The sequence below is a fragment of the Podarcis vaucheri genome (assembly GCF_965113315.1).
Source record: "Podarcis vaucheri genome assembly, chromosome: 9".
Taxonomy (NCBI): Eukaryota; Metazoa; Chordata; class Lepidosauria; order Squamata; family Lacertidae; genus Podarcis; species Podarcis vaucheri.
The window spans coordinates 44,399,567-44,409,711 of NC_138767.1; positions in this window are offsets into that span (position 1 = coordinate 44,399,567).

Here is a 10,145-nt window from a genome sequence, read left to right on the forward strand (position 1 = left end):
ACTCTCTATGATGAAGCAATAATGCATGTTGAGTTTCTAGGAATGCAATCCTAATCACACTTACAAGTAACAATGAGCACAGTGGGGTGCACTTTGTGCTATATTTTTTATCCCTGCTTATTAAGGCACAATAGCTCACAACTGGATTAAAGAATAAGCGGTCAAGAGGAATTCTGGATTGCAAATCTTAGCATGAGGTCTCAAGTTGGAGACTAAAGTCAGTCTGCAGAGGAGAGTGAAAAGGATTGCATCATCTCAGGCTGAAAGATATCAGGATTGTGCAAACAACTATATGTTTTGAGCAACAGGACTGTTTCCCCGATAACCAACAACAACAGTGCTGTGCCCTAGCCCAGATCCAGCTTGATAATTAGAAAAAGGAATGGGGAGCCTCACTGCTGGAGAGGGGGAAAGCCAGAATGCTCTGTCTTGTTAATTACAACCGCTGCTCTTCGACCTATACAAATCAATGGAGTGGCAAAATTGACTAGACAGGTTCTTTCACTTCTAAGAAAAGCAGCTCTCATTTTCTTTCCCTTTGCAGAGCTACAGAAACAAACAGGGATTTTCCAAAAGGACTTGGTTGATGGGTGGTATAAAAACAACCGAAGAAGATACTTTTGTTCTTCCTCGGGCAGGTGAAGACTTTCTTCTTCCAACAGGTTTTGGGGACTTGACTGCTTTTAAGGAAAGGGCTGGTGCTGTGACATTTTTATCGTAATTATCTATATGTTTAAATGGCGGGGGGGGGGCACACAGAGAGAGAGATTTAATTCTATTACACTGATGTGCATGGGTGCCAGGAATGGAATCCCCATGCAAAATGGTCACCGCCTGTAGTCTGATCCTATGCATTTATACTCATTAAAAAGTCACTTTGTTCAGCTAACTTCTAAATAAGAGCATATATAGGATTGCAGCCATGCAGCCAGATCCTATGTTTGGGCCACGTGAACTCACAGTGATTATTCAAGAGCACATCCCACTGACTTCAACAAGATTTCCTTCGATGTCAGGCTGCACAGGATTGTGTCTATGCAACCCAATTCTATCTACACAGAAGCAAATCCTGTTATATTCAATGCAATCTACCGTATTTTTTGCTCTATAAGACTTACTTTTTCCCTCCTAAAAAGTAAGGGGAAATGTGTGTGTGTCTTATGGAACGAATGTAGGCTGCGCAGCTATCCCAGAAGCCAGAACAGCAAGAGGGATTGCTGCTTTCACTGCACAGCGATCCCTCTTGCTGTTCTGGCTTCTGAGATTCAGAATATTTTTTTCTGGTTTTCCTCCTCCAAAAACTAGGTGCGTCTTGTGGTCTGGTGCGTCTTATAGAGCGAAAAATATGGTACTTTGGGTCTGGGGTAATTGTGCAATGGATTGCAACAGAAAGCTGCAGACTCACCTGTGAGATATGTGCCAGTCAATTGAATGAAATCTGCTTCTAGAGGTTTAAGAAAAGCTCTGCTAGACTGAGCCAAGGCCTGTCTAGTCCAGCATTCTGATCTCACAGTGACCAACAAGATGCCTACAGGAAGCTCAGTCGAGGCATACTGTTTCTTATACTGAAGGTAAGATCGTCATCAAGACTGTCACTGCCAGCCTTATCCTCTATGAATGGAAAGGGTAAGACTGGGCTTTTGGTGGTTTACAAGTTTTGCCTATTCACAGCCAAGAAAACAAAGTTCATGCAGAGGTCTGCTGTGAACAGCAGCTCTTGAATATCACCTCCTATTGTACGCACACTTGATTCTTCCCACTTTAACAAAGATGGCATGAGGAATGTTTGTGCCTCCCAGCCATATGCTGCAATGTAGACTTCATTCTTGTATCAAGAGAATATGCCTTATTCTGTCCATTATGCTTTTAAATATCCCCTGTCTCGTTTTTATCCCCAAAGGTTTGTGTTGCCAGAAGGAACCCAAATGTTTCATAGTTTGCCTCTCTTAAGTTAACATGTTTTTACATTTCCACTCGGCAGTATGAACAAAATATTGCCAGATGGGAGAAGATGGTTGCTGCAGTATGTTCTAATTATGTTCTATGTACCAATAGCCAGCTTTGCCCTCAGCGATATCAGTGCCTGTTTAACATAATGCAAATGTCAGAGGGGGTTACCCTCTGATTGTGCAACCATAGAATTGGCCACTTTTTGTGTGCCAACAGAGGGAGGGGACCACAACACACAACAGCTATCAAATCATCTATTTTCCAAGCAGGGAAGGACTACATTATTTTGTAGATAAATGAAGAATGTAAGCATAAATGTTTGGCCAAACTTGTTCTAAAATTAAATGAGTGTTTTATTTGCACAGGGTAAAAACATAGAATCCTAGATTTGTAGAGGTATGCATGGGGTGTTAGAGGAGGGGCAGTAGTGTGGGGAACACATCTTGCTCCTTCTGGGGTGGTTTGTTGTCCTTTGGTCCACACCTTGCACTCAGCACTCATCTGTGGCTCCTAGAAGCTGTCAGCATCTGACAGCAGCCACAACCTGGGAAATGGCTTTGAATAGCTAGCTAAACCAAGTGAGGGTAGTTGATGGGTCTCAAACGCTCAGTGCACTAGTGGTATCCCCTGCATGTGAAGACAGGCTCTGGTGGATTTAGCAGACAAGACCAATCCTGCCCACAGTTGTCCTTGGGTGGTCTTGAATCACCAACCTTCTGGTTAACAGTGAGATGCACTGGCCATTTGTGCCACTGAGCTGATCAGATGTAGAGACAAATATATAGGGAGGAAAGTTATGCCTGAATTGTCAGTTGGAATTTTTCTTATTCAGATAAGAATTTTCCCCCAAATGAAAGGGTTATCGCTAATAAACAACAAGTGGATAAGTAGTTTAATTTATGTTCTGGAACTGATAAGCACCCATTCTGGGCTTTCTGCTACTGTGCTCAGACTATCTCCCAGCATGGAGCCAGCTGCTGTTTCAGGCTGCATTCCATCTCAACTTTATTTCAGGGAACAAAGACTTGCATAAAGCTTTCCAAGACCTGTGGTGCAAAACAAGAAGAAGAAGAAGAAGAAGAAGAAGAAGAAGAAGAAGAAGAAGAAGAAGAAGAAGAAGCAGCAGCAGCAGCAGCATTCCAAATGTAGCATATATCTCCTATGTGCAATTTCACCATTAGGAGGAAGTGATGCAATTCATATTGTGCCTCTAGTCCCCAGGGCACATGTTCTAATTACAAGCACATCAGGCATGTCCTCTGAAGTCCTGGACAATTTTCTAGAGCATGAGATTTGCAGCAGGAACATAGGAGTCTACCTTACACAGAGTTTGGCCATTGGGCCAGCTAGCTCAATACTAGATATGCTTGGTATTTATCCTGTGATCTTTTTTGGGCAAAGCATATGCTATACCACTGAGATTTAGCCCTTCCCCATAAAAGTCCCCCATGTGCAGGCCTCACTTATTCCATTAGCCCAGCAAAGCATTGCATATGTCATTTCCATTTACGTAGAACTGCTCAGCAATTCTAAATGTTGAGCAATCATGCCATGTATTTTGATTTTTAACAATTTTCTGCCCCAACCCGTTCCCTCTTGTTGCTGTGGTTTGCCATCTGTTGTGTTCCACTGATGGTTCTGCACTTCTATGGAGTCAGCCTTTCTATTGACTACAAAGGCAGAAGCGCATTAGCTTAGTCATTTCTAGAGAAGGATGGATCAACACTTGAGCCAGCTGGAGACAGTGCTAGAGAATCACAGAGCAGCTAAGTTAGAAATATCTGGTGATGACACCTTGAAAAGATTCCATCTTGGGCCACGTTTGTGGCTTCACATTCACACCATACATTTAAAGCACGGTGGTACCACTTTAAACAGTTGAGGCTCCCTCAAAGAATTTCAGGAACTGTGGGTTCATTAAGGGTGCTGAAAGGCCCCTAGGAGGCCCCTATTCCCCTCACAGATCTAGAATTTCCAGAGTTCCCTAGGAAGAGGGATTGGTTGCCAAACCACTCAGGGAACTATTGCTCTGGAAGATGCTTTCTCAGCATCTTAACTTCCAAGATTCTTTGACAGAAGCCATCAGAGTCAGATATAGGGGGATGCAACCAGTTGAATCGCACTAGGCATAGAGCTTTGGGGGCCACTGCAGGGGACTTCCTAACTATTATTTAGAATGGATTGCAAGATTCGGAGGGGCACCAAATTTTAGTGTTGCATTTCATAGGACACTGCTGAAATTTGAGACCCCTGAAGCCATGACTGTTTAAAGTGGTATCATATCATTGTCAATGTATGGTGTAAATGTGGCCTTGGTGAAATGTTATTTGTTAAAGTTCAGTTAGAAATGTCAGGTCAGGTAACAAGAGCAGATATGGAAGATGCCCTGGACTGTTCTTTGCTAACATTCTTTTTTGCAACTTTGGATTTTGACAGCAGTGACCCCTTTGTGTTGCTGAATCCTGAAATGTCACTGTTGCCATTTAACATGAGGCAGTCTAGGTCCATGGCCTGTCTCTACAAGTCTATTGCTTTGGGCTCAGCTTGTAAACTCTGAATTTCTCATCACTACAAAGTGACAATATTGACTTTGGATAACTTGTTGCACACCCAGCCAGTTAGGCCAGCTACTCAGTTAACAAAATGTGGCCCTTAGCATATAAAGTTATCAGTAGTACCTAACAACTCTCCCTAGATCCTTAGGCAATGATTGGCACAGATGCTTCATATTGTGAGTCAGGGCCTGTGAAAAGTGCTGCTGACAAAGGATGCTCAATGCAACCTGCTCACAGACAACTATTTTAACCCAGAGAAAGCTTTCCTGATACACTGTGAACAGTGATGGTGGAAGGGTTTGTGACTAAGGAAAGCTAATGTGTTCTTCCTTTCTAAGTAAGATTTGTTGAAGAGCTCCATCATGAGGAAAGGTAAGAGAGAGCCATGGTGGGGTGTGTGTGTGTGTGTGTGCTCATTGGGGAAAAGAGAATCTTCCAAAGGGTGAATCAACAGTAAGGAACAGGTCCTATGGAAATGTCAAAGTTCTAACCTTTTTCACTCATGCTTTAATCTGCACTGACAGCATTCACTTCGTGTTTCATTCCCCGACACTGAAGTGTCACACACTATAAGGCACTGATTAACATCTTAGTAATGCTACAGAGAGCTCAGTACCTCTCCAGCTACCTTGCACTTAACACCCATGCAGAGACAGACTGGAAATAAAATAAGCACATGACTGCACCTACATGCATGATTATAACATGGTAAAAGCACACTGTCATATATTTTCATACTCTGTGTGAGAGGGTGCATGGGTGGGTTCCTTATCACACAGATCACCTATGAGTGTATGTCTATGAGTGTATGCCTGTAGGTGCTGCTTTTCAGACTTCATACAGAAGTCAGTGGGTGCATTGGCTCTGAGGGTATGGCCAGCCTCTCTGGTACTACCAATGCCTCCATATGCTTAGCTTAAATGCAAATGAATGCAAGAGCTTAAAAAGAGCACTGCTGGATCAGGCCAAGGCCCATCTAGTCTAGCATCCTGTACTTACAGAAGCCAGCCAGGTGCCCCACAAGAAGAGCATAAATATAATAGCACCATCCTGCTCATGATCCTCAGCAACTTCCTCAAAGGCATCCTTAAACAGGTATTGCTTTTTTGCCAGCAATGTACTGGAATCCCTCTATTAATTCGGAGAAACAGAGATTTTGTCAGACAGGTGTATGCGGCATATGCTCACGACATTCATTTCTGGGGCTCATTATTCCTTATAACAATTGCACATTTTCCTTCTCTGTAAGCCAATTGGCAAGAGCCTTGTCTTTACACTTTAAAAAAGTCAGTCCTCCAGAGGATCCAATTAAAAATTCCTCCTTGTGTGGTATTGGGTACAATACTTTGGTACCCTCTCAGTGAAAAGGGTAGCAAAAAGGGAAAAAAATGTTCAATGGTACTTTAGAGGCTGGAAGACATAAACTTTCATGGACCAGCTGCCACTGGCTGTATACCAGTTGTTGAGAATTCTAAATATGCAGAGTGCTGTAGGCAACCATGATATTCAGGCCCACAAACAGTTTTTCACATATTGCAAATGCAATATGTGGCTGCCTCCTGGGATAGGCTTGCCTGAATAGGGTTATGCAGGCAGGATACAATTCACTCTCTCATATTACATGTAGGCTCTGCAAACTGAGTTCCCATTTGAACCATCCACTTTTTGTAAAAGCCTTTTAAATTTGCTACAGTGCTTTAGCCTTTTATCTTTACGATAACCCTGTAAAGTAGAATGTTGTGCAACTTTAGCAAAGCAACAAAAGGAACAATACGAGCACTTAGGGACGATATATATATATCATAAGCTACAGTTCGCTTCATCAGATGAATCATTCTTGGTAACACATGAAAGTTTATGTAAGATTGTTTCCATAGCCAAACCAGACCTGAAGCCATCCTCTCTCTCAACCCTTTTTTTTTTGGGGGGGGGGCTGTAGATTGTCTGCCTGGAATGGCAAAATGAGGCACCTTGGGAAACAAGAGCCCAGCCTTTGACTTGGGGAGCTACAGCTTCCACAGGCCTGCATGCATAAATGTTTATCATTGTCATGATTTCATGATTATAATAAATGGAATTAGACATAAATGCTATGCCAAAACTAATAAACATCTCAGACAAACAATTTTGCAGGGCTGCTCAACTCAGCACATGAATCACAGTCTAATGATATTATGTATGCATAGATGCCTGAGAAATCCTGAATCATCAGTAACTATCTTCCGTTCAGGCACATTTCTGTTGTGCATTTCTGTGGGTTGTAAACCACCCTGTAAACCAAAGTGCACAAATAAAATAAGATGGCACACAAATTAAAGGGAAAATGAGCACTCACACTTTACATTGTGGGTGCCCTTTGCAGGAGCGTGCGTGGTGCTACAGTTCCCAGGGTGCTTACTGGCAAAGAGGGGTTGGCTTGCCTCTCAGTGTTAATTTTTGGAGGTTCACACCCAGCCTCAGTAATCAAATTTCTTGCTGGGAGGTGGATTTATAAATAGGGGGTGGAGCCGACAATAGCCAGGCAGTCGGCTCTGGAGATTCACCCCTCCCCCCCCTTGGTAGACTCCCTTTGTTTAATGTTTCTTGTTTGCAGGTTAACTTTTTCTTCCTGTTTAGTGGGCGCTGCTACGGTCTTTGACTGGTTGCTGTTGAAGGACCAGGAAGAAATTTTCCTACAATGGCAGGTTTTGTTGTCACAACTTTGGCGGTTATGGTCTTGGGTGGAATCCTTTAGACTTTTCTTTCCTATATGGGGATGTGTGTGTATGTGTGTGAAGTGATTCCAGGGTCCCCCTTTTAAAGGGTTTTTTTTATATATGGGTGTCACTGGCCATACACTGAAAGGTCATCAGTGAACTACCCTGCGTGTGGGGATATGGGCTTGGCTGCCCGCTACACTTACGTCTCGCAGAGCACCCCCATATCCCATTTACCCTGATGAGCCCCAGTTGGGCGGCTGGGAGGGATATACACCCAAGGCTTAAGCCAAGATCTTCCTACATTTGGAGGTTTAATAAAGTTGTGGCCTAATTTTAATTCCTATAATGTTGTCAGAGTCTTTATTCCTTCCTTATGATCCCTGGGGGCTGGGGCTGTTGCCACCTGGTCACACAATGAAAATGCAGGTAGGGGCAGACTTGGGCAATCTTTTATAATATGGCACCCTGTGCAAGGTCAAAATTTGATGCCCCCGAATGGATCTTCTCAATTAGGAATCTTCTCAATTTTGTACCCCCTCAGCTTGGCACCCTGTGAGGAGTAACTGCTCACCCCACTCTAATTTCAACCCTGATGCAGATGTGAAACAGGGTACCCAACTACTGAGAATGGAAATGCTACTGGAGAGGTTAATACCCGAAGGGCTGTTAGAGGAGAGCAATGCACCTGAAAGGGTGACAGAGAACAGCCCTCTATTTGAATATGTCTTCTGAAGAAATGCCCATCAGCAGTTAGCAACAAAACAAGTGTTACTTGGTTATTCCCCTTCCCACATAATGCTACTTAAATTATAGTGTATCCCTCCAAATTTGCACCTATGCATATAAATTAGCATAAAGTATGCACACTGTATGCAAATCTGGCTTCATTTTTGGTGAGGCATATCCTCTTTTTTGGCAATCCGCAAACAGCCACTCTGCTTGGCTCTTTAAAAATTAACACTGACAATTCTAGATAGACCAAATGTATATATTTCAGGCAAGGATATAATTTCAGATTTCTGAATATGGAGAGCAAAGAGATTTTAGAGGGTGGACAACATTTTCACCCACATGGTCTTCCTAAATGGTGCCAACCCTTGCATTTAGGAAATTGATGTAGCAAGAAGATAATTAATAATTATCATTTCAAAATGATAGAAATATAACTGCCTCCTTATCCCTGATTATTGCACACTCTCTTGCATGGAGATAATTCCCTTTCATAAAAAATAAATGATTCCTTGCCTTAACTGGCCAACCAGGACAAAAGTCAAGACTGCAAGAGGATGTGGGACATATCCCCAAGGACTATATCACCATTAGAGCAGATACAGACTGAAAACAATCCAGACAACTATAACAAGGGAAAGCTGATGACACCTCAAGCATATAGTCTCTGTTCTTAATTGTGACAACCATCACAACAGATCTGAGGCATTTTATCCTCTGAGTGTCTCAAAGTACTGTCACAGTGAATCAAAGATGGTTCACTCTCTGAGCAGGGATGAACTGGAATTCAACATTTCATTCTTTATCCAAATTAGCTACACTTGAGAACTCAGTGCAGACACAATAAAGGTGGAGAAAAGGCTGAAAATCTCATCACATTGCAGTTCACACTAGTCTTCAGTCCATTTGCTGACCAGATGACCTTTCATTTCCTGATTACACACCATGCAAATATCTCTACCATCAAAAGTTTACCGGTATTATTATTTTTTTGCCGAGGAAGAAATTAACATGGTTCCAAACTTCAAAAGCTAAAAGTTGTCTCATGGTAACTGAAGAAACTACAGCAATAAGTTCTCTTCTCACATTCAATATGCATTAGCTCATGCTATTTCAGTCAAAGCACATTTAGCTTCCTTTGAGTGAATGATTGTTTCCTTGAGCTAATCTCCAGTGACAGGATCATAGCGTCAAAAATCACCTCCTGCAGTATGCACAGTTCAGAGTACCTGAATTGCTCAGTTCTTTTTGATCCTATACCTGCCAACTTGATGGGGGCTCATAAACAAGCCAAAGGCCAAAGGAATGTATTTCGTTAGCAATAAATAAATAAAAATGAAATGAAATATTTTTTATGGGCTTGTTTGTGGATCAGCAAGAGAAATGATCAGAAAAGGAGGCTTATAAAAAATTGTACAACATTTGTGGTACATCATACATATTGAACGATAGCAGTTACAGCTTTAAAAAAAATGCTTTGGTATTGTGCAACCAATGCAGGAAGATCATCACAATGGAATTGCATTAATGCCATGGCCAAAGTATTAGTTTTCCCCCTTAGAATCTGAGATTAGAAATATCAGAGTTAAAGCTATCAGTTGAAGGAAAGAACATGACATAATGCCAACATGAAGTCACCTATCCTCTCAGCCTAGCATTTTAAGGTAGATGGAAAAAGCGGAATCCAGAATAATTGCATGTGAATTGAAACACAGGGGTTACAATTTGTGTACATTTTAAAAGTGACAAAACTATTTTAAAAGTGTTGTTATATTGCATTTGACAAATTGGGCTGAAAGCCAGGTATTGTCCATTATGTGTTATGTGAGATTTGGAATCTTTAAGACTTTCTTAGACCATATAGGAGGACTGCTTATTGTTGAAACGCATTTGGAATCCATGAACATTTCCTCAGTGGTTTTTTCATGGGGTGGCTGTTCATTTCAAATGAAAGGCTTGACATATATTTGTCTTAAAGTAGCTATTAGGCCATCTGTCTTTCATTTTTTGTGTGGTTATAAAACATGTTACAGGAACTTGTGAACTTTATAGTTTTATATATATATATATATATATATATATATGCAGGTTTTGGTGTCTTCGGGTGTCTTCCCGTGTAAGAGTCGGGGTGTCTGTGCGACGTTTCGACGAGGTCTCACTCGTCATCTTCAGGCTGGTGCTTTCGGCTTCTTGTTACTGGAACAGAGCAGAG